Source organism: Anomaloglossus baeobatrachus, unplaced genomic scaffold, assembly GCF_048569485.1.
Source record: "Anomaloglossus baeobatrachus isolate aAnoBae1 unplaced genomic scaffold, aAnoBae1.hap1 Scaffold_275, whole genome shotgun sequence".
In the NCBI taxonomy this organism is placed as follows: domain Eukaryota; kingdom Metazoa; phylum Chordata; class Amphibia; order Anura; family Aromobatidae; genus Anomaloglossus; species Anomaloglossus baeobatrachus.
Window position 1 is genome coordinate 322,428 of NW_027442244.1, and position 23,739 is coordinate 346,166.

Consider the following 23,739-nt stretch of genomic DNA (forward strand, 5'->3'; position numbering starts at 1 on the left):
TTCCCAGCCCCCAAACCCTGCCCTCTGTACCTTTCTCACCACCCGCTTCCCTTCTCCTGTCATCCCCCTACCACCCGGGAAAAAAAGAGATTGCCCCCTCCTTCCACTAGCCCACCCTCCCACCCAAAGAACAACTTCTTCTACGCAGCTTGTTTTCTAGGCAGCAGCGCTATTGTGATGTCATCGGGGGGCATTGTGACAAGCCGCCAGTGTTCCGTCTCTTCATGTTGTGCACAGTTCAAACGGAAAATACATCAACAGGCAGACTACAGAAAAGCTTACTATCAAAGGTTAGAGGGGGGCTTTCTCAGAGGGCTTTTTACAGTTTTTCTATTCCCAATTAGCCGTTTAAGTGTACTTATTGAAAGTAGTAATTCTTTCATAGGCCGCCCTTTCTTAGTATTTGACGTTCCTTATATTGCGGTATGAGGCTTCGCAGTAGGTTGCAAACATTCATCACCCATGACTGTCCCCAATTGAGCTCAGAAGCTCAATGTCTATCATGACCTCTCTTTTAGAATGTCCAAGAGCAAGCAAACTATTCCTCCAGGAGAGGGCGCCAACAGACTACTAAAGAGATCATCATTACTCAAAGAAAACCCCAAAAACCAATGCATGATAGGAATAAACAGGTAACTTTTTTGGAGTGGAAGCGGAGAGATCGCACCAGATGCCAATTCTAGATCTTATCACACCTGTGATCACTGCAGCAGCAGGTGAATCCACTTTGTCCAAAAGGGATCTATTCCATTCAATTGCAAATGATCTAGATAAGACAGAGAACTGCAGCACGGGGACATAGCCGAGTTGGTCAGGTTGAGTGGTGATGAGTTTGCTATTTGGATGAATAAAGAAAGTCAAAAGTGTGAAAGATAAAAAACAAAAGGAGGAAGTGTGAAAAGTGAATGGGCCAAATTGAGGTGCATATGAAGACGTATGCTTTCTTCCAATTCATTAAATCGGGCTAATATGAATCAGGTGAATTGAGTTCTGCTTTTGGAAACTGGGTTAAGAAGGGGTGCACCGTTCCTGGAGGTACTGCAATACCAGGTCAATGCGTGGAGTGGACAGAGCAAGCTCTTTTTCCATCTCCCTGTTCTAAAAATCCATTTAATATATGGTCCCCAGATAGGGGACGTATCAGATATTAAACTGATAAGAACAGATACTACACTTGATCTTAGCCAAAAGGCCGAGAAGCGATAACCAGAATTGGTTTGGGCCTCGAGTGGCACCCTGGCCTATGCCGGACACATCTTAGGGAGAGAGAGCGAGAGGGAGACAAACCCACGCCTACACAAGACATTTTGTCACCCAAGCCAACCCTTGAAAAGGCTGCTTTGCAGAGCAAAAACAAGAAGAATGGTGCGTTTTGCAGCCGCCGCCCACTGCAATGAATCTGAATAACTCCTCCTTTAGGGCGCAAGCAACTCCCCTCCCCCTTGCAGTCTTTCCAATTCACGATACAAAAAGACGGACAGGACAGGTTGCCTGACTTTCCGTCACTGCCACCCTTTGCCATCCTTACCCGTAGAAAGCCCTTTCATCATCCCCAAACCCTAATCTTTTCCCTTTCCTTCCCAGCCCCCAAACCCTGCCCTCTGTACCTTTCTCACCACCCGCTTCCCTTCTCCTGTCATCCCCCTACCACCCGGGAAAAAAAGAGATTGCCCCCTCCTTCCACTAGCCCACCCTCCCACCCAAAGAACAACTTCTTCTGCGCAGCTTGTTTTCTAGGCAGCAGCGCTATTGTGATGTCATCGGGGGGCATTGTGACAAGCCGCCAGTGTTCCGTCTCTTCATGTTGTGCACAGTTCAAACGGAAAATACATCAACAGGCAGACTACAGAAAAGCTTACTATCAAAGGTTAGAGGGGGGCTTTCTCAGAGGGCTTTTTACAGTTTTTCTATTCCCAATTAGCCGTTTAAGTGTACTTATTGAAAGTAGTAATTCTTTCATAGGCCGCCCTTTCTTAGTATTTGACGTTCCTTATATTGCGGTATGAGGCTTCGCAGTAGGTTGCAAACATTCATCACCCATGACTGTCCCCAATTGAGCTCAGAAGCTCAATGTCTATCATGACCTCTCTTTTAGAATGTCCAAGAGCAAGCAAACTATTCCTCCAGGAGAGGGCGCCAACAGACTACTAAAGAGATCATCATTACTCAAAGAAAACCCCAAAAACCAATGCATGATAGGAATAAACAGGTAACTTTCTTTGGAGTGGAAGCGGAGAGATCGCACCAGATGCCAATTCTAGATCTTATCACACCTGTGGTCACTGCAGCAGCAGGTGAATCCACTTTGTCCAAAAGGGATCTATTCCATTCAATTGCAAATGATCTAGATAAGACAGAGAACTGCAGCACGGGGACATAGCCGAGTTGGTCAGGTTGAGTGGTGATGAGTTTGCTATTTGGATGAATAAAGAAAGTCAAAAGTGTGAAAGATAAAAAACAAAAGGAGGAAGTGTGAAAAGTGAATGGGCCAAATTGAGGTGCATATGAAGACGTATGCTTTCTTCCAATTCATTAAATCGGGCTAATATGAATCAGGTGAATTGAGTTCTGCTTTTGGAAACTGGGTTAAGAAGGGGTGCACCGTTCCTGGAGGTACTGCAATACCAGGTCAATGCGTGGAGTGGACAGAGCAAGCTCTTTTTCCATCTCCCTGTTCTAAAAATCCATTTAATATATGGTCCCCAGATAGGGGACGTATCAGATATTAAACTGATAAGAACAGATACTACACTTGATCTTAGCCAAAAGGCCGAGAAGCGATAACCAGAATTGGTTTGGGCCTCGAGTGGCACCCTGGCCTATGCCGGACACATCTTAGGGAGAGAGAGCGAGAGGGAGACAAACCCACGCCTACACAAGACATTTTGTCACCCAAGCCAACCCTTGAAAAGGCTGCTTTGCAGAGCAAAAACAAGAAGAATGGTGCGTTTTGCAGCCGCCGCCCACTGCAATGAATCTGAATAACTCCTCCTTTAGGGCGCAAGCAACTCCCCTCCCCCTTGCAGTCTTTCCAATTCACGATACAAAAAGACGGACAGGACAGGTTGCCTGACTTTCCGTCACTGCCACCCTTTGCCATCCTTACCCGTAGAAAGCCCTTTCATCATCCCCAAACCCTAATCTTTTCCCTTTCCTTCCCAGCCCCCAAACCCTGCCCTCTGTACCTTTCTCACCACCCGCTTCCCTTCTCCTGTCATCCCCCTACCACCCGGGAAAAAAAGAGATTGCCCCCTCCTTCCACTAGCCCACCCTCCCACCCAAAGAACAACTTCTTCTGCGCAGCTTGTTTTCTAGGCAGCAGCGCTATTGTGATGTCATCGGGGGGCATTGTGACAAGCCGCCAGTGTTCCGTCTCTTCATGTTGTGCACAGTTCAAACGGAAAATACATCAACAGGCAGACTACAGAAAAGCTTACTATCAAAGGTTAGAGGGGGGCTTTCTCAGAGGGCTTTTTACAGTTTTTCTATTCCCAATTAGCCGTTTAAGTGTACTTATTGAAAGTAGTAATTCTTTCATAGGCCGCCCTTTCTTAGTATTTGACGTTCCTTATATTGCGGTATGAGGCTTCGCAGTAGGTTGCAAACATTCATCACCCATGACTGTCCCCAATTGAGCTCAGAAGCTCAATGTCTATCATGACCTCTCTTTTAGAATGTCCAAGAGCAAGCAAACTATTCCTCCAGGAGAGGGCGCCAACAGACTACTAAAGAGATCATCATTACTCAAAGAAAACCCCAAAAACCAATGCATGATAGGAATAAACAGGTAACTTTCTTTGGAGTGGAAGCGGAGAGATCGCACCAGATGCCAATTCTAGATCTTATCACACCTGTGGTCACTGCAGCAGCAGGTGAATCCACTTTGTCCAAAAGGGATCTATTCCATTCAATTGCAAATGATCTAGATAAGACAGAGAACTGCAGCACGGGGACATAGCCGAGTTGGTCAGGTTGAGTGGTGATGAGTTTGCTATTTGGATGAATAAAGAAAGTCAAAAGTGTGAAAGATAAAAAACAAAAGGAGGAAGTGTGAAAAGTGAATGGGCCAAATTGAGGTGCATATGAAGACGTATGCTTTCTTCCAATTCATTAAATCGGGCTAATATGAATCAGGTGAATTGAGTTCTGCTTTTGGAAACTGGGTTAAGAAGGGGTGCACCGTTCCTGGAGGTACTGCAATACCAGGTCAATGCGTGGAGTGGACAGAGCAAGCTCTTTTTCCATCTCCCTGTTCTAAAAATCCATTTAATATATGGTCCCCAGATAGGGGACGTATCAGATATTAAACTGATAAGAACAGATTTTTGATTTAATGAAGCTTTCCAAAGCACCACAAAAAATGCATGACCGAAGTCACACCAAAAACAGTGCAAAGGCTAGGATTCGTGTGGACCCCACCGTGAGGAGAGGGTCCCCAAAAATCAACCCCGTCCCTCCGAGCCAGAAGGCCACAGCAAGGGTCAGGGATCTTCGGTGCTCCCCCAAGCCGAAGCCTGGTTGAGCCTTGTCGTTGCTCCCAGCGTCCACCCAGGCATCTTACCCAAGTGGAGTAGAGAGCTACTAGTTGTTGGTTTCGCAGCCGAAACTGCCCGGACCGTCAACCGGTGTTGGTTTCTCAGCCCAAGGCTAACCGGACCTCCAACCGGGTGTTGGTTTCTCAGCCGAAGCTGACCCAGACCTCCAACCGGGTGTTGGTTTCTCAGCCGAAGCTGACCCGGACCTCCAACCGGGTGTTAGTTTCTCAGCCCAAAGCTGACCAGACCTCCGACCGGGATTATAAAAATTTCCCTTCCTAGCCAGAAGGCCTGGATAGGGTAATATGCTCAAAAAGTATGAAAAGGCAAGGTACGGTGTGCTACAGAGCCCAAGGCTTGCCGGGGTCCCAAGCCAGCAAGCTCAGACTCACTCCAGGGTCGTCAGTCCTGGGGCACGTTGTACCATAGCCCCCCACCCTTACTCAGTCTAATAGCCTCGATCCTGGTAGGGCCATGTTTTCCTCTAGATGAATATACTATCCACCCAGAGTACTAGCAAGCGCAACCTTCCAGTGTGCATTGTATCATTGTACTAAGGTGGCCTGGAGCTTAAACCACCTCTTCGAACAACACTACACTTGATCTTAGCCAAAAGGCCGAGAAGCGATAACCAGAATTGGTTTGGGCCTCGAGTGGCACCCTGGCCTATGCCGGACACATCTTAGGGAGAGAGAGCGAGAGGGAGACAAACCCACGCCTACACAAGACATTTTGTCACCCAAGCCAACCCTTGAAAAGGCTGCTTTGCAGAGCAAAAACAAGAAGAATGGTGCGTTTTGCAGCCGCCGCCCACTGCAATGAATCTGAATAACTCCTCCTTTAGGGCGCAAGCAACTCCCCTCCCCCTTGCAGTCTTTCCAATTCACGATACAAAAAGACGGACAGGACAGGTTGCCTGACTTTCCGTCACTGCCACCCTTTGCCATCCTTACCCGTAGAAAGCCCTTTCATCATCCCCAAACCCTAATCTTTTCCCTTTCCTTCCCAGCCCCCAAACCCTGCCCTCTGTACCTTTCTCACCACCCGCTTCCCTTCTCCTGTCATCCCCCTACCACCCGGGAAAAAAAGAGATTGCCCCCTCCTTCCACTAGCCCACCCTCCCACCCAAAGAACAACTTCTTCTGCGCAGCTTGTTTTCTAGGCAGCAGCGCTATTGTGATGTCATCGGGGGGCATTGTGACAAGCCGCCAGTGTTCCGTCTCTTCATGTTGTGCACAGTTCAAACGGAAAATACATCAACAGGCAGACTACAGAAAAGCTTACTATCAAAGGTTAGAGGGGGGCTTTCTCAGAGGGCTTTTTACAGTTTTTCTATTCCCAATTAGCCGTTTAAGTGTACTTATTGAAAGTAGTAATTCTTTCATAGGCCGCCCTTTCTTAGTATTTGACGTTCCTTATATTGCGGTATGAGGCTTCGCAGTAGGTTGCAAACATTCATCACCCATGACTGTCCCCAATTGAGCTCAGAAGCTCAATGTCTATCATGACCTCTCTTTTAGAATGTCCAAGAGCAAGCAAACTATTCCTCCAGGAGAGGGCGCCAACAGACTACTAAAGAGATCATCATTACTCAAAGAAAACCCCAAAAACCAATGCATGATAGGAATAAACAGGTAACTTTCTTTGGAGTGGAAGCGGAGAGATCGCACCAGATGCCAATTCTAGATCTTATCACACCTGTGGTCACTGCAGCAGCAGGTGAATCCACTTTGTCCAAAAGGGATCTATTCCATTCAATTGCAAATGATCTAGATAAGACAGAGAACTGCAGCACGGGGACATAGCCGAGTTGGTCAGGTTGAGTGGTGATGAGTTTGCTATTTGGATGAATAAAGAAAGTCAAAAGTGTGAAAGATAAAAAACAAAAGGAGGAAGTGTGAAAAGTGAATGGGCCAAATTGAGGTGCATATGAAGACGTATGCTTTCTTCCAATTCATTAAATCGGGCTAATATGAATCAGGTGAATTGAGTTCTGCTTTTGGAAACTGGGTTAAGAAGGGGTGCACCGTTCCTGGAGGTACTGCAATACCAGGTCAATGCGTGGAGTGGACAGAGCAAGCTCTTTTTCCATCTCCCTGTTCTAAAAATCCATTTAATATATGGTCCCCAGATAGGGGACGTATCAGATATTAAACTGATAAGAACAGATACTACACTTGATCTTAGCCAAAAGGCCGAGAAGCGATAACCAGAATTGGTTTGGGCCTCGAGTGGCACCCTGGCCTATGCCGGACACATCTTAGGGAGAGAGAGCGAGAGGGAGACAAACCCACGCCTACACAAGACATTTTGTCACCCAAGCCAACCCTTGAAAAGGCTGCTTTGCAGAGCAAAAACAAGAAGAATGGTGCGTTTTGCAGCCGCCGCCCACTGCAATGAATCTGAATAACTCCTCCTTTAGGGCGCAAGCAACTCCCCTCCCCCTTGCAGTCTTTCCAATTCACGATACAAAAAGACGGACAGGACAGGTTGCCTGACTTTCCGTCACTGCCACCCTTTGCCATCCTTACCCGTAGAAAGCCCTTTCATCATCCCCAAACCCTAATCTTTTCCCTTTCCTTCCCAGCCCCCAAACCCTGCCCTCTGTACCTTTCTCACCACCCGCTTCCCTTCTCCTGTCATCCCCCTACCACCCGGGAAAAAAAGAGATTGCCCCCTCCTTCCACTAGCCCACCCTCCCACCCAAAGAACAACTTCTTCTGCGCAGCTTGTTTTCTAGGCAGCAGCGCTATTGTGATGTCATCGGGGGGCATTGTGACAAGCCGCCAGTGTTCCGTCTCTTCATGTTGTGCACAGTTCAAACGGAAAATACATCAACAGGCAGACTACAGAAAAGCTTACTATCAAAGGTTAGAGGGGGGCTTTCTCAGAGGGCTTTTTACAGTTTTTCTATTCCCAATTAGCCGTTTAAGTGTACTTATTGAAAGTAGTAATTCTTTCATAGGCCGCCCTTTCTTAGTATTTGACGTTCCTTATATTGCGGTATGAGGCTTCGCAGTAGGTTGCAAACATTCATCACCCATGACTGTCCCCAATTGAGCTCAGAAGCTCAATGTCTATCATGACCTCTCTTTTAGAATGTCCAAGAGCAAGCAAACTATTCCTCCAGGAGAGGGCGCCAACAGACTACTAAAGAGATCATCATTACTCAAAGAAAACCCCAAAAACCAATGCATGATAGGAATAAACAGGTAACTTTCTTTGGAGTGGAAGCGGAGAGATCGCACCAGATGCCAATTCTAGATCTTATCACACCTGTGGTCACTGCAGCAGCAGGTGAATCCACTTTGTCCAAAAGGGATCTATTCCATTCAATTGCAAATGATCTAGATAAGACAGAGAACTGCAGCACGGGGACATAGCCGAGTTGGTCAGGTTGAGTGGTGATGAGTTTGCTATTTGGATGAATAAAGAAAGTCAAAAGTGTGAAAGATAAAAAACAAAAGGAGGAAGTGTGAAAAGTGAATGGGCCAAATTGAGGTGCATATGAAGACGTATGCTTTCTTCCAATTCATTAAATCGGGCTAATATGAATCAGGTGAATTGAGTTCTGCTTTTGGAAACTGGGTTAAGAAGGGGTGCACCGTTCCTGGAGGTACTGCAATACCAGGTCAATGCGTGGAGTGGACAGAGCAAGCTCTTTTTCCATCTCCCTGTTCTAAAAATCCATTTAATATATGGTCCCCAGATAGGGGACGTATCAGATATTAAACTGATAAGAACAGATACTACACTTGATCTTAGCCAAAAGGCCGAGAAGCGATAACCAGAATTGGTTTGGGCCTCGAGTGGCACCCTGGCCTATGCCGGACACATCTTAGGGAGAGAGAGCGAGAGGGAGACAAACCCACGCCTACACAAGACATTTTGTCACCCAAGCCAACCCTTGAAAAGGCTGCTTTGCAGAGCAAAAACAAGAAGAATGGTGCGTTTTGCAGCCGCCGCCCACTGCAATGAATCTGAATAACTCCTCCTTTAGGGCGCAAGCAACTCCCCTCCCCCTTGCAGTCTTTCCAATTCACGATACAAAAAGACGGACAGGACAGGTTGCCTGACTTTCCGTCACTGCCACCCTTTGCCATCCTTACCCGTAGAAAGCCCTTTCATCATCCCCAAACCCTAATCTTTTCCCTTTCCTTCCCAGCCCCCAAACCCTGCCCTCTGTACCTTTCTCACCACCCGCTTCCCTTCTCCTGTCATCCCCCTACCACCCGGGAAAAAAAGAGATTGCCCCCTCCTTCCACTAGCCCACCCTCCCACCCAAAGAACAACTTCTTCTGCGCAGCTTGTTTTCTAGGCAGCAGCGCTATTGTGATGTCATCGGGGGGCATTGTGACAAGCCGCCAGTGTTCCGTCTCTTCATGTTGTGCACAGTTCAAACGGAAAATACATCAACAGGCAGACTACAGAAAAGCTTACTATCAAAGGTTAGAGGGGGGCTTTCTCAGAGGGCTTTTTACAGTTTTTCTATTCCCAATTAGCCGTTTAAGTGTACTTATTGAAAGTAGTAATTCTTTCATAGGCCGCCCTTTCTTAGTATTTGACGTTCCTTATATTGCGGTATGAGGCTTCGCAGTAGGTTGCAAACATTCATCACCCATGACTGTCCCCAATTGAGCTCAGAAGCTCAATGTCTATCATGACCTCTCTTTTAGAATGTCCAAGAGCAAGCAAACTATTCCTCCAGGAGAGGGCGCCAACAGACTACTAAAGAGATCATCATTACTCAAAGAAAACCCCAAAAACCAATGCATGATAGGAATAAACAGGTAACTTTCTTTGGAGTGGAAGCGGAGAGATCGCACCAGATGCCAATTCTAGATCTTATCACACCTGTGGTCACTGCAGCAGCAGGTGAATCCACTTTGTCCAAAAGGGATCTATTCCATTCAATTGCAAATGATCTAGATAAGACAGAGAACTGCAGCACGGGGACATAGCCGAGTTGGTCAGGTTGAGTGGTGATGAGTTTGCTATTTGGATGAATAAAGAAAGTCAAAAGTGTGAAAGATAAAAAACAAAAGGAGGAAGTGTGAAAAGTGAATGGGCCAAATTGAGGTGCATATGAAGACGTATGCTTTCTTCCAATTCATTAAATCGGGCTAATATGAATCAGGTGAATTGAGTTCTGCTTTTGGAAACTGGGTTAAGAAGGGGTGCACCGTTCCTGGAGGTACTGCAATACCAGGTCAATGCGTGGAGTGGACAGAGCAAGCTCTTTTTCCATCTCCCTGTTCTAAAAATCCATTTAATATATGGTCCCCAGATAGGGGACGTATCAGATATTAAACTGATAAGAACAGATTTTGATTTAATGAAGCTTTCCAAAGCACCACAAAAAATGCATGACCGAAGTCACACCAAAAACAGTGCAAAGGCTAGGATTCGTGTGGACCCCACCGTGAGGAGAGGGTCCCCAAAAATCAACCCCGTCCCTCCGAGCCAGAAGGCCACAGCAAGGGTCAGGGATCTTCGGTGCTCCCCCAAGCCGAAGCCTGGTTGAGCCTTGTCGTTGCTCCCAGCGTCCACCCAGGCATCTTACCCAAGTGGAGTAGAGAGCTACTAGTTGTTGGTTTCCCAGCCGAAACTGCCCGGACCGTCAACCGGTGTTGGTTTCTCAGCCCAAGGCTAACCGGACCTCCAACCGGGTGTTGGTTTCTCAGCCGAAGCTGACCCAGACCTCCAACCAGGTGTTGGTTTCTCAGCCCAAAGCTGACCAGACCTCCGACCGGGATTATAAAAATTTCCCTTCCTAGCCAGAAGGCCGGGATAGGGTAATATGCTCAAAAAGTATGAAAAGGCAAGGTACGGTGTGCTACAGAGCCCAAGGCTTGCCGGGGTCCCAAGCCAGCAAGCTCAGACTCACTCCAGGGTCGTCAGTCCTGGGGCACGTTGTACCATAGCCCCCCACCCTTACTCAGCCTAATAGCCTCGATCCTGGTAGGGCCATGTTTTCCTCTAGATGAATATACTATCCACCCAGAGTACTAGCAAGCGCAACCTTCCAGTGTGCATTGTATCATTGTACTAAGGTGGCCTGGAGCTTAAACCACCTCTTCGAACAACACTACACTTGATCTTAGCCAAAAGGCCGAGAAGCGATAACCAGAATTGGTTTGGGCCTCGAGTGGCACCCTGGCCTATGCCGGACACATCTTAGGGAGAGAGAGCGAGAGGGAGACAAACCCACGCCTACACAAGACATTTTGTCACCCAAGCCAACCCTTGAAAAGGCTGCTTTGCAGAGCAAAAACAAGAAGAATGGTGCGTTTTGCAGCCGCCGCCCACTGCAATGAATCTGAATAACTCCTCCTTTAGGGCGCAAGCAACTCCCCTCCCCCTTGCAGTCTTTCCAATTCACGATACAAAAAGACGGACAGGACAGGTTGCCTGACTTTCCGTCACTGCCACCCTTTGCCATCCTTACCTGTAGAAAGCCCTTTCATCATCCCCAAACCCTAATCTTTTCCCTTTCCTTCCCAGCCCCCAAACCCTGCCCTCTGTACCTTTCTCACCACCCGCTTCCCTTCTCCTGTCATCCCCCTACCACCCGGGAAAAAAAGAGATTGCCCCCTCCTTCCACTAGCCCACCCTCCCACCCAAAGAACAACTTCTTCTGCGCAGCTTGTTTTCTAGGCAGCAGCGCTATTGTGATGTCATCGGGGGGCATTGTGACAAGCCGCCAGTGTTCCGTCTCTTCATGTTGTGCACAGTTCAAACGGAAAATACATCAACAGGCAGACTACAGAAAAGCTTACTATCAAAGGTTAGAGGGGGGCTTTCTCAGAGGGCTTTTTACAGTTTTTCTATTCCCAATTAGCCGTTTAAGTGTACTTATTGAAAGTAGTAATTCTTTCATAGGCCGCCCTTTCTTAGTATTTGACGTTCCTTATATTGCGGTATGAGGCTTCGCAGTAGGTTGCAAACATTCATCACCCATGACTGTCCCCAATTGAGCTCAGAAGCTCAATGTCTATCATGACCTCTCTTTTAGAATGTCCAAGAGCAAGCAAACTATTCCTCCAGGAGAGGGCGCCAACAGACTACTAAAGAGATCATCATTACTCAAAGAAAACCCCAAAAACCAATGCATGATAGGAATAAACAGGTAACTTTCTTTGGAGTGGAAGCGGAGAGATCGCACCAGATGCCAATTCTAGATCTTATCACACCTGTGGTCACTGCAGCAGCAGGTGAATCCACTTTGTCCAAAAGGGATCTATTCCATTCAATTGCAAATGATCTAGATAAGACAGAGAACTGCAGCACGGGGACATAGCCGAGTTGGTCAGGTTGAGTGGTGATGAGTTTGCTATTTGGATGAATAAAGAAAGTCAAAAGTGTGAAAGATAAAAAACAAAAGGAGGAAGTGTGAAAAGTGAATGGGCCAAATTGAGGTGCATATGAAGACGTATGCTTTCTTCCAATTCATTAAATCGGGCTAATATGAATCAGGTGAATTGAGTTCTGCTTTTGGAAACTGGGTTAAGAAGGGGTGCACCGTTCCTGGAGGTACTGCAATACCAGGTCAATGCGTGGAGTGGACAGAGCAAGCTCTTTTTCCATCTCCCTGTTCTAAAAATCCATTTAATATATGGTCCCCAGATAGGGGACGTATCAGATATTAAACTGATAAGAACAGATACTACACTTGATCTTAGCCAAAAGGCCGAGAAGCGATAACCAGAATTGGTTTGGGCCTCGAGTGGCACCCTGGCCTATGCCGGACACATCTTAGGGAGAGAGAGCGAGAGGGAGACAAACCCACGCCTACACAAGACATTTTGTCACCCAAGCCAACCCTTGAAAAGGCTGCTTTGCAGAGCAAAAACAAGAAGAATGGTGCGTTTTGCAGCCGCCGCCCACTGCAATGAATCTGAATAACTCCTCCTTTAGGGCGCAAGCAACTCCCCTCCCCCTTGCAGTCTTTCCAATTCACGATACAAAAAGACGGACAGGACAGGTTGCCTGACTTTCCGTCACTGCCACCCTTTGCCATCCTTACCCGTAGAAAGCCCTTTCATCATCCCCAAACCCTAATCTTTTCCCTTTCCTTCCCAGCCCCCAAACCCTGCCCTCTGTACCTTTCTCACCACCCGCTTCCCTTCTCCTGTCATCCCCCTACCACCCGGGAAAAAAAGAGATTGCCCCCTCCTTCCACTAGCCCACCCTCCCACCCAAAGAACAACTTCTTCTGCGCAGCTTGTTTTCTAGGCAGCAGCGCTATTGTGATGTCATCGGGGGGCATTGTGACAAGCCGCCAGTGTTCCGTCTCTTCATGTTGTGCACAGTTCAAACGGAAAATACATCAACAGGCAGACTACAGAAAAGCTTACTATCAAAGGTTAGAGGGGGGCTTTCTCAGAGGGCTTTTTACAGTTTTTCTATTCCCAATTAGCCGTTTAAGTGTACTTATTGAAAGTAGTAATTCTTTCATAGGCCGCCCTTTCTTAGTATTTGACGTTCCTTATATTGCGGTATGAGGCTTCGCAGTAGGTTGCAAACATTCATCACCCATGACTGTCCCCAATTGAGCTCAGAAGCTCAATGTCTATCATGACCTCTCTTTTAGAATGTCCAAGAGCAAGCAAACTATTCCTCCAGGAGAGGGCGCCAACAGACTACTAAAGAGATCATCATTACTCAAAGAAAACCCCAAAAACCAATGCATGATAGGAATAAACAGGTAACTTTCTTTGGAGTGGAAGCGGAGAGATCGCACCAGATGCCAATTCTAGATCTTATCACACCTGTGGTCACTGCAGCAGCAGGTGAATCCACTTTGTCCAAAAGGGATCTATTCCATTCAATTGCAAATGATCTAGATAAGACAGAGAACTGCAGCACGGGGACATAGCCGAGTTGGTCAGGTTGAGTGGTGATGAGTTTGCTATTTGGATGAATAAAGAAAGTCAAAAGTGTGAAAGATAAAAAACAAAAGGAGGAAGTGTGAAAAGTGAATGGGCCAAATTGAGGTGCATATGAAGACGTATGCTTTCTTCCAATTCATTAAATCGGGCTAATATGAATCAGGTGAATTGAGTTCTGCTTTTGGAAACTGGGTTAAGAAGGGGTGCACCGTTCCTGGAGGTACTGCAATACCAGGTCAATGCGTGGAGTGGACAGAGCAAGCTCTTTTTCCATCTCCCTGTTCTAAAAATCCATTTAATATATGGTCCCCAGATAGGGGACGTATCAGATATTAAACTGATAAGAACAGATTTGATTTAATGAAGCTTTCCAAAGCACCGCAAAAAATGCATGACCGAAGTCACACCAAAAACAGTGCAAAGGCTAGGATTCGTGTGGACCCTTCCGTGAGGAGAGGGTCCCCAAAAATCAACCCCGTCCCTCCGAGCCAGAAGGCCACAGCAAGGGTCAGGGATCTTCGGTGCTCCCCCAAGCCGAAGCCTGGTTGAGCCTTGTCGTTGCTCCCAGCGTCCACCCAGGCATCTTACCCAAGTGGAGTAGAGAGCTACTAGTTGTTGGTTTCGCAGCCGAAACTGCCCGGACCGTCAACCGGTGTTAGTTTCTCAGCCCAAGGCTAACCGGACCTCCAACCGGGTGTTGGTTTCTCAGCCGAAGCTGACCCGGACCTCCAACCGGGTGTTGGTTTCTCAGCCGAAGCTGACCCGGACCTCCAACCGGGTGTTGGTTTCTCAGCCGAAGCTGACCCGGACCTCAAACCGGGTGTTGGTTTCTCAGCCGAAGCTGACCCGGACCTCCAACCGGGTGTTGGTTTCTCAGCCCAAAGCTGAACGGACCTCCGACCATGATTATAAAAATTTCCCTTCCTAGCCAGAAGGCCGGGATAGAGCAATATGCTCAGAAAGTATGAAAGGGCAAGGTACGGTGTGCTACAGAGCCCAAGGCTCGCCGGGGTCCCAAGCCAGCAAGCTCAGACTCACTCCAGGGTCGTCAGTCCTGGGGCACATTGCACCATAGCCCCCACACTTACTCAGTCTAATAGCCTCGATCCTGGTAGGGCCATGTTTTCCTCTAGATGAATATACTATACATCCAGAGTACTAGCAAGCGCAACCTTCCAGTGTGCATTGCATCTGCCGAGCCTCACAGATACTACACTTGATCTTAGCCAAAAGGCCGAGAAGCGATAACCAGAATTGGTTTGGGCCTCGAGTGGCACCCTGGCCTATGCCGGACACATCTTAGGGAGAGAGAGCGAGAGGGAGACAAACCCACGCCTACACAAGACATTTTGTCACCCAAGCCAACCCTTGAAAAGGCTGCTTTGCAGAGCAAAAACAAGAAGAATGGTGCGTTTTGCAGCCGCCGCCCACTGCAATGAATCTGAATAACTCCTCCTTTAGGGCGCAAGCAACTCCCCTCCCCCTTGCAGTCTTTCCAATTCACGATACAAAAAGACGGACAGGACAGGTTGCCTGACTTTCCGTCACTGCCACCCTTTGCCATCCTTACCCGTAGAAAGCCCTTTCATCATCCCCAAACCCTAATCTTTTCCCTTTCCTTCCCAGCCCCCAAACCCTGCCCTCTGTACCTTTCTCACCACCCGCTTCCCTTCTCCTGTCATCCCCCTACCACCCGGGAAAAAAAGAGATTGCCCCCTCCTTCCACTAGCCCACCCTCCCACCCAAAGAACAACTTCTTCTGCGCAGCTTGTTTTCTAGGCAGCAGCGCTATTGTGATGTCATCGGGGGGCATTGTGACAAGCCGCCAGTGTTCCGTCTCTTCATGTTGTGCACAGTTCAAACGGAAAATACATCAACAGGCAGACTACAGAAAAGCTTACTATCAAAGGTTAGAGGGGGGCTTTCTCAGAGGGCTTTTTACAGTTTTTCTATTCCCAATTAGCCGTTTAAGTGTACTTATTGAAAGTAGTAATTCTTTCATAGGCCGCCCTTTCTTAGTATTTGACGTTCCTTATATTGCGGTATGAGGCTTCGCAGTAGGTTGCAAACATTCATCACCCATGACTGTCCCCAATTGAGCTCAGAAGCTCAATGTCTATCATGACCTCTCTTTTAGAATGTCCAAGAGCAAGCAAACTATTCCTCCAGGAGAGGGCGCCAACAGACTACTAAAGAGATCATCATTACTCAAAGAAAACCCCAAAAACCAATGCATGATAGGAATAAACAGGTAACTTTCTTTGGAGTGGAAGCGGAGAGATCGCACCAGATGCCAATTCTAGATCTTATCACACCTGTGGTCACTGCAGCAGCAGGTGAATCCACTTTGTCCAAAAGGGATCTATTCCATTCAATTGCAAATGATCTAGATAAGACAGAGAACTGCAGCACGGGGACATAGCCGAGTTGGTCAGGTTGAGTGGTGATGAGTTTGCTATTTGGATGAATAAAGAAAGTCAAAAGTGTGAAAGATAAAAAACAAAAGGAGGAAGTGTGAAAAGTGAATGGGCCAAATTGAGGTGCATATGAAGACGTATGCTTTCTTCCAATTCATTAAATCGGGCTAATATGAATCAGGTGAATTGAGTTCTGCTTTTGGAAACTGGGTTAAGAAGGGGTGCACCGTTCCTGGAGGTACTGCAATACCAGGTCAATGCGTGGAGTGGACAGAGCAAGCTCTTTTTCCATCTCCCTGTTCTAAAAATCCATTTAATATATGGTCCCCAGATAGGGGACGTATCAGATATTAAACTGATAAGAACAGATACTACACTTGATCTTAGCCAAAAGGCCGAGAAGCGATAACCAGAATTGGTTTGGGCCTCGAGTGGCACCCTGGCCTATGCCGGACACATCTTAGGGAGAGAGAGCGAGAGGGAGACAAACCCACGCCTACACAAGACATTTTGTCACCCAAGCCAACCCTTGAAAAGGCTGCTTTGCAGAGCAAAAACAAGAAGAATGGTGCGTTTTGCAGCCGCCGCCCACTGCAATGAATCTGAATAACTCCTCCTTTAGGGCGCAAGCAACTCCCCTCCCCCTTGCAGTCTTTCCAATTCACGATACAAAAAGACGGACAGGACAGGTTGCCTGACTTTCCGTCACTGCCACCCTTTGCCATCCTTACCCGTAGAAAGCCCTTTCATCATCCCCAAACCCTAATCTTTTCCCTTTCCTTCCCAGCCCCCAAACCCTGCCCTCTGTACCTTTCTCACCACCCGCTTCCCTTCTCCTGTCATCCCCCTACCACCCGGGAAAAAAAGAGATTGCCCCCTCCTTCCACTAGCCCACCCTCCCACCCAAAGAACAACTTCTTCTGCGCAGCTTGTTTTCTAGGCAGCAGCGCTATTGTGATGTCATCGGGGGGCATTGTGACAAGCCGCCAGTGTTCCGTCTCTTCATGTTGTGCACAGTTCAAACGGAAAATACATCAACAGGCAGACTACAGAAAAGCTTACTATCAAAGGTTAGAGGGGGGCTTTCTCAGAGGGCTTTTTACAGTTTTTCTATTCCCAATTAGCCGTTTAAGTGTACTTATTGAAAGTAGTAATTCTTTCATAGGCCGCCCTTTCTTAGTATTTGACGTTCCTTATATTGCGGTATGAGGCTTCGCAGTAGGTTGCAAACATTCATCACCCATGACTGTCCCCAATTGAGCTCAGAAGCTCAATGTCTATCATGACCTCTCTTTTAGAATGTCCAAGAGCAAGCAAACTATTCCTCCAGGAGAGGGCGCCAACAGACTACTAAAGAGATCACCATTACTCAAAGAAAACCCCAAAAACCAATGCATGATAGGAATAAACAGGTAACTTTCTTTGGAGTGGAAGCGGAGAGATCGCACCAGATGCCAATTCTAGATCTTATCACACCTGTGGTCACTGCAGCAGCAGGTGAATCCACTTTGTCCAAAAGGGATCTATTCCATTCAATTGCAAATGATCTAGATAAGACAGAGAACTGCAGCACGGGGACATAGCCGAGTTGGTCAGGTTGAGTGGTGATGAGTTTGCTATTTGGATGAATAAAGAAAGTCAAAAGTGTGAAAGATAAAAAACAAAAGGAGGAAGTGTGAAAAGTGAATGGGCCAAATTGAGGTGCATATGAAGACGTATGCTTTCTTCCAATTCATTAAATCGGGCTAATATGAATCAGGTGAATTGAGTTCTGCTTTTGGAAACTGGGTTAAGAAGGGGTGCACCGTTCCTGGAGGTACTGCAATACCAGGTCAATGCGTGGAGTGGACAGAGCAAGCTCTTTTTCCATCTCCCTGTTCTAAAAATCCATTTAATATATGGTCCCCAGATAGGGGACGTATCAGATATTAAACTGATAAGAACAGATACTACACTTGATCTTAGCCAAAAGGCCGAGAAGCGATAACCAGAATTGGTTTGGGCCTCGAGTGGCACCCTGGCCTATGCCGGACACATCTTAGGGAGAGAGAGCGAGAGGGAGACAAACCCACGCCTACACAAGACATTTTGTCACCCAAGCCAACCCTTGAAAAGGCTGCTTTGCAGAGCAAAAACAAGAAGAATGGTGCGTTTTGCAGCCGCCGCCCACTGCAATGAATCTGAATAACTCCTCCTTTAGGGCGCAAGCAACTCCCCTCCCCCTTGCAGTCTTTCCAATTCACGATACAAAAAGACGGACAGGACAGGTTGCCTGACTTTCCGTCACTGCCACCCTTTGCCATCCTTACCCGTAGAAAGCCCTTTCATCATCCCCAAACCCTAATCTTTTCCCTTTCCTTCCCAGCCCCCAAACCCTGCCCTCTGTACCTTTCTCACCACCCGCTTCCCTTCTCCTGTCATCCCCCTACCACCCGGGAAAAAAAGAGATTGCCCCCTCCTTCCACTAGCCCACCCTCCCACCCAAAGAACAACTTCTTCTGCGCAGCTTGTTTTCTAGGCAGCAGCGCTATTGTGATGTCATCGGGGGGCATTGTGACAAGCCGCCAGTGTTCCGTCTCTTCATGTTGTGCACAGTTCAAACGGAAAATACATCAACAGGCAGACTACAGAAAAGCTTACTATCAAAGGTTAGAGGGGGGCTTTCTCAGAGGGCTTTTTACAGTTTTTCTATTCCCAATTAGCCGTTTAAGTGTACTTATTGAAAGTAGTAATTCTTTCATAGGCCGCCCTTTCTTAGTATTTGACGTTCCTTATATTGCGGTATGAGGCTTCGCAGTAGGTTGCAAACATTCATCACCCATGACTGTCCCCAATTGAGCTCAGAAGCTCAATGTCTATCATGACCTCTCTTTTAGAATGTCCAAGAGCAAGCAAACTATTCCTCCAGGAGAGGGCGCCAACAGACTACTAAAGAGATCATCATTACTCAAAGAAAACCCCAAAAACCAATGCATGATAGGAATAAACAGGTAACTTTCTTTGGAGTGGAAGCGGAGAGATCGCACCAGATGCCAATTCTAGATCTTATCACACCTGTGGTCACTGCAGCAGCAGGTGAATCCACTTTGTCCAAAAGGGATCTATTCCATTCAATTGCAAATGATCTAGATAAGACAGAGAACTGCAGCACGGGGACATAGCCGAGTTGGTCAGGTTGAGTGGTGATGAGTTTGCTATTTGGATGAATAAAGAAAGTCAAAAGTGTGAAAGATAAAAAACAAAAGGAGGAAGTGTGAAAAGTGAATGGGCCAAATTGAGGTGCATATGAAGACGTATGCTTTCTTCCAATTCATTAAATCGGGCTAATATGAATCAGGTGAATTGAGTTCTGCTTTTGGAAACTGGGTTAAGAAGGGGTGCACCGTTCCTGGAGGTACTGCAATACCAGGTCAATGCGTGGAGTGGACAGAGCAAGCTCTTTTTCCATCTCCCTGTTCTAAAAATCCATTTAATATATGGTCCCCAGATAGGGGACGTATCAGATATTAAACTGATAAGAACAGATACTACACTTGATCTTAGCCAAAAGGCCGAGAAGCGATAACCAGAATTGGTTTGGGCCTCGAGTGGCACCCTGGCCTATGCCGGACACATCTTAGGGAGAGAGAGCGAGAGGGAGACAAACCCACGCCTACACAAGACATTTTGTCACCCAAGCCAACCCTTGAAAAGGCTGCTTTGCAGAGCAAAAACAAGAAGAATGGTGCGTTTTGCAGCCGCCGCCCACTGCAATGAATCTGAATAACTCCTCCTTTAGGGCGCAAGCAACTCCCCTCCCCCTTGCAGTCTTTCCAATTCACGATACAAAAAGACGGACAGGACAGGTTGCCTGACTTTCCGTCACTGCCACCCTTTGCCATCCTTACCCGTAGAAAGCCCTTTCATCATCCCCAAACCCTAATCTTTTCCCTTTCCTTCCCAGCCCCCAAACCCTGCCCTCTGTACCTTTCTCACCACCCGCTTCCCTTCTCCTGTCATCCCCCTACCACCCGGGAAAAAAAGAGATTGCCCCCTCCTTCCACTAGCCCACCCTCCCACCCAAAGAACAACTTCTTCTGCGCAGCTTGTTTTCTAGGCAGCAGCGCTATTGTGATGTCATCGGGGGGCATTGTGACAAGCCGCCAGTGTTCCGTCTCTTCATGTTGTGCACAGTTCAAACGGAAAATACATCAACAGGCAGACTACAGAAAAGCTTACTATCAAAGGTTAGAGGGGGGCTTTCTCAGAGGGCTTTTTACAGTTTTTCTATTCCCAATTAGCCGTTTAAGTGTACTTATTGAAAGTAGTAATTCTTTCATAGGCCGCCCTTTCTTAGTATTTGACGTTCCTTATATTGCGGTATGAGGCTTTGCAGTAGGTTGCAAACATTCATCACCCATGACTGTCCCCAATTGAGCTCAGAAGCTCAATGTCTATCATGACCTCTCTTTTAGAATGTCCAAGAGCAAGCAAACTATTCCTCCAGGAGAGGGCGCCAACAGACTACTAAAGAGATCATCATTACTCAAAGAAAACCCCAAAAACCAATGCATGATAGGAATAAACAGGTAACTTTCTTTGGAGTGGAAGCGGAGAGATCGCACCAGATGCCAATTCTAGATCTTATCACACCTGTGGTCACTGCAGCAGCAGGTGAATCCACTTTGTCCAAAAGGGATCTATTCCATTCAATTGCAAATGATCTAGATAAGACAGAGAACTGCAGCACGGGGACATAGCCGAGTTGGTCAGGTTGAGTGGTGATGAGTTTGCTATTTGGATGAATAAAGAAAGTCAAAAGTGTGAAAGATAAAAAACAAAAGGAGGAAGTGTGAAAAGTGAATGGGCCAAATTGAGGTGCATATGAAGACGTATGCTTTCTTCCAATTCATTAAATCGGGCTAATATGAATCAGGTGAATTGAGTTCTGCTTTTGGAAACTGGGTTAAGAAGGGGTGCACCGTTCCTGGAGGTACTGCAATACCAGGTCAATGCGTGGAGTGGACAGAGCAAGCTCTTTTTCCATCTCCCTGTTCTAAAAATCCATTTAATATATGGTCCCCAGATAGGGGACGTATCAGATATTAAACTGATAAGAACAGATACTACACTTGATCTTAGCCAAAAGGCCGAGAAGCGATAACCAGAATTGGTTTGGGCCTCGAGTGGCACCCTGGCCTATGCCGGACACATCTTAGGGAGAGAGAGCGAGAGGGAGACAAACCCACGCCTACACAAGACATTTTGTCACCCAAGCCAACCCTTGAAAAGGCTGCTTTGCAGAGCAAAAACAAGAAGAATGGTGCGTTTTGCAGCCGCCGCCCACTGCAATGAATCTGAATAACTCCTCCTTTAGGGCGCAAGCAACTCCCCTCCCCCTTGCAGTCTTTCCAATTCACGATACAAAAAGACGGACAGGACAGGTTGCCTGACTTTCCGTCACTGCCACCCTTTGCCATCCTTACCCGTAGAAAGCCCTTTCATCATCCCCAAACCCTAATCTTTTCCCTTTCCTTCCCAGCCCCCAAACCCTGCCCTCTGTACCTTTCTCACCACCCGCTTCCCTTCTCCTGTCATCCCCCTACCACCCGGGAAAAAAAGAGATTGCCCCCTCCTTCCACTAGCCCACCCTCCCACCCAAAGAACAACTTCTTCTGCGCAGCTTGTTTTCTAGGCAGCAGCGCTATTGTGATGTCATCGGGGGGCATTGTGACAAGCCGCCAGTGTTCCGTCTCTTCATGTTGTGCACAGTTCAAACGGAAAATACATCAACAGGCAGACTACAGAAAAGCTTACTATCAAAGGTTAGAGGGGGGCTTTCTCAGAGGGCTTTTTACAGTTTTTCTATTCCCAATTAGCCGTTTAAGTGTACTTATTGAAAGTAGTAATTCTTTCATAGGCCGCCCTTTCTTAGTATTTGACGTTCCTTATATTGCGGTATGAGGCTTCGCAGTAGGTTGCAAACATTCATCACCCATGACTGTCCCCAATTGAGCTCAGAAGCTCAATGTCTATCATGACCTCTCTTTTAGAATGTCCAAGAGCAAGCAAACTATTCCTCCAGGAGAGGGCGCCAACAGACTACTAAAGAGATCATCATTACTCAAAGAAAACCCCAAAAACCAATGCATGATAGGAATAAACAGGTAACTTTCTTTGGAGTGGAAGCGGAGAGATCGCACCAGATGCCAATTCTAGATCTTATCACACCTGTGGTCACTGCAGCAGCAGGTGAATCCACTTTGTCCAAAAGGGATCTATTCCATTCAATTGCAAATGATCTAGATAAGACAGAGAACTGCAGCACGGGGACATAGCCGAGTTGGTCAGGTTGAGTGGTGATGAGTTTGCTATTTGGATGAATAAAGAAAGTCAAAAGTGTGAAAGATAAAAAACAAAAGGAGGAAGTGTGAAAAGTGAATGGGCCAAATTGAGGTGCATATGAAGACGTATGCTTTCTTCCAATTCATTAAATCGGGCTAATATGAATCAGGTGAATTGAGTTCTGCTTTTGGAAACTGGGTTAAGAAGGGGTGCACCGTTCCTGGAGGTACTGCAATACCAGGTCAATGCGTGGAGTGGACAGAGCAAGCTCTTTTTCCATCTCCCTGTTCTAAAAATCCATTTAATATATGGTCCCCAGATAGGGGACGTATCAGATATTAAACTGATAAGAACAGATACTACACTTGATCTTAGCCAAAAGGCCGAGAAGCGATAACCAGAATTGGTTTGGGCCTCGAGTGGCACCCTGGCCTATGCCGGACACATCTTAGGGAGAGAGAGCGAGAGGGAGACAAACCCACGCCTACACAAGACATTTTGTCACCCAAGCCAACCCTTGAAAAGGCTGCTTTGCAGAGCAAAAACAAGAAGAATGGTGCGTTTTGCAGCCGCCGCCCACTGCAATGAATCTGAATAACTCCTCCTTTAGGGCGCAAGCAACTCCCCTCCCCCTTGCAGTCTTTCCAATTCACGATACAAAAAGACGGACAGGACAGGTTGCCTGACTTTCCGTCACTGCCACCCTTTGCCATCCTTACCCGTAGAAAGCCCTTTCATCATCCCCAAACCCTAATCTTTTCCCTTTCCTTCCCAGCCCCCAAACCCTGCCCTCTGTACCTTTCTCACCACCCGCTTCCCTTCTCCTGTCATCCCCCTACCACCCGGGAAAAAAAGAGATTGCCCCCTCCTTCCACTAGCCCACCCTCCCACCCAAAGAACAACTTCTTCTGCGCAGCTTGTTTTCTAGGCAGCAGCGCTATTGTGATGTCATCGGGGGGCATTGTGACAAGCCGCCAGTGTTCCGTCTCTTCATGTTGTGCACAGTTCAAACGGAAAATACATCAACAGGCAGACTACAGAAAAGCTTACTATCAAAGGTTAGAGGGGGGCTTTCTCAGAGGGCTTTTTACAGTTTTTCTATTCCCAATTAGCCGTTTAAGTGTACTTATTGAAAGTAGTAATTCTTTCATAGGCCGCCCTTTCTTAGTATTTGACGTTCCTTATATTGCGGTATGAGGCTTCGCAGTAGGTTGCAAACATTCATCACCCATGACTGTCCCCAATTGAGCTCAGAAGCTCAATGTCTATCATGACCTCTCTTTTAGAATGTCCAAGAGCAAGCAAACTATTCCTCCAGGAGAGGGCGCCAACAGACTACTAAAGAGATCATCATTACTCAAAGAAAACCCCAAAAACCAATGCATGATAGGAATAAACAGGTAACTTTCTTTGGAGTGGAAGCGGAGAGATCGCACCAGATGCCAATTCTAGATCTTATCACACCTGTGGTCACTGCAGCAGCAGGTGAATCCACTTTGTCCAAAAGGGATCTATTCCATTCAATTGCAAATGATCTAGATAAGACAGAGAACTGCAGCACGGGGACATAGC

The 23,739-nt window shown here is 47.1% G+C and overlaps 13 non-coding genes and 1 pseudogene across 13 annotated transcripts; all 14 read right to left on the reverse strand.

The window, feature by feature from the left end:
• Positions 1-1,013: 1,013 nt before the first annotated feature.
• Positions 1,014-1,204, reverse strand: LOC142265575 (U2 spliceosomal RNA). Its single transcript, XR_012731878.1, has one exon. It is a non-coding gene; the product is annotated as a U2 spliceosomal RNA (small nuclear RNA).
• A 1,387-nt stretch (positions 1,205-2,591) lies between these two features.
• Positions 2,592-2,782, reverse strand: LOC142265576 (U2 spliceosomal RNA). Its single transcript, XR_012731879.1, has one exon. It is a non-coding gene; the product is annotated as a U2 spliceosomal RNA (small nuclear RNA).
• A 1,387-nt stretch (positions 2,783-4,169) lies between these two features.
• LOC142265624 (U2 spliceosomal RNA) lies at positions 4,170-4,362 on the reverse strand. Its single transcript, XR_012731920.1, has one exon. It is a non-coding gene; the product is annotated as a U2 spliceosomal RNA (small nuclear RNA).
• Positions 4,363-6,551: 2,189 nt separating this feature from the next.
• Positions 6,552-6,742, reverse strand: LOC142265577 (U2 spliceosomal RNA). Its single transcript, XR_012731880.1, has one exon. It is a non-coding gene; the product is annotated as a U2 spliceosomal RNA (small nuclear RNA).
• Positions 6,743-8,129: 1,387 nt separating this feature from the next.
• On the reverse strand, positions 8,130-8,320 carry LOC142265578 (U2 spliceosomal RNA). The gene has a single exon (XR_012731881.1). It is a non-coding gene; the product is annotated as a U2 spliceosomal RNA (small nuclear RNA).
• Positions 8,321-9,707: 1,387 nt separating this feature from the next.
• LOC142265640 (U2 spliceosomal RNA) lies at positions 9,708-9,903 on the reverse strand. The gene has a single exon (XR_012731931.1). It is a non-coding gene; the product is annotated as a U2 spliceosomal RNA (small nuclear RNA).
• Positions 9,904-12,046: 2,143 nt separating this feature from the next.
• Positions 12,047-12,237, reverse strand: LOC142265580 (U2 spliceosomal RNA). Its single transcript, XR_012731883.1, has one exon. It is a non-coding gene; the product is annotated as a U2 spliceosomal RNA (small nuclear RNA).
• A 1,387-nt stretch (positions 12,238-13,624) lies between these two features.
• Positions 13,625-13,819, reverse strand: LOC142265648 (U2 spliceosomal RNA). Its single transcript, XR_012731939.1, has one exon. It is a non-coding gene; the product is annotated as a U2 spliceosomal RNA (small nuclear RNA).
• A 726-nt stretch (positions 13,820-14,545) lies between these two features.
• On the reverse strand, positions 14,546-14,672 carry LOC142265665 (U2 spliceosomal RNA; annotated as a pseudogene).
• A 1,387-nt stretch (positions 14,673-16,059) lies between these two features.
• On the reverse strand, positions 16,060-16,250 carry LOC142265581 (U2 spliceosomal RNA). Its single transcript, XR_012731884.1, has one exon. It is a non-coding gene; the product is annotated as a U2 spliceosomal RNA (small nuclear RNA).
• A 1,387-nt stretch (positions 16,251-17,637) lies between these two features.
• LOC142265583 (U2 spliceosomal RNA) lies at positions 17,638-17,828 on the reverse strand. Its single transcript, XR_012731885.1, has one exon. It is a non-coding gene; the product is annotated as a U2 spliceosomal RNA (small nuclear RNA).
• Positions 17,829-19,215: 1,387 nt separating this feature from the next.
• LOC142265584 (U2 spliceosomal RNA) lies at positions 19,216-19,406 on the reverse strand. The gene has a single exon (XR_012731886.1). It is a non-coding gene; the product is annotated as a U2 spliceosomal RNA (small nuclear RNA).
• Positions 19,407-20,793: 1,387 nt separating this feature from the next.
• Positions 20,794-20,984, reverse strand: LOC142265585 (U2 spliceosomal RNA). The gene has a single exon (XR_012731887.1). It is a non-coding gene; the product is annotated as a U2 spliceosomal RNA (small nuclear RNA).
• A 1,387-nt stretch (positions 20,985-22,371) lies between these two features.
• LOC142265587 (U2 spliceosomal RNA) lies at positions 22,372-22,562 on the reverse strand. Its single transcript, XR_012731889.1, has one exon. It is a non-coding gene; the product is annotated as a U2 spliceosomal RNA (small nuclear RNA).
• Positions 22,563-23,739: the final 1,177 nt, after the last annotated feature.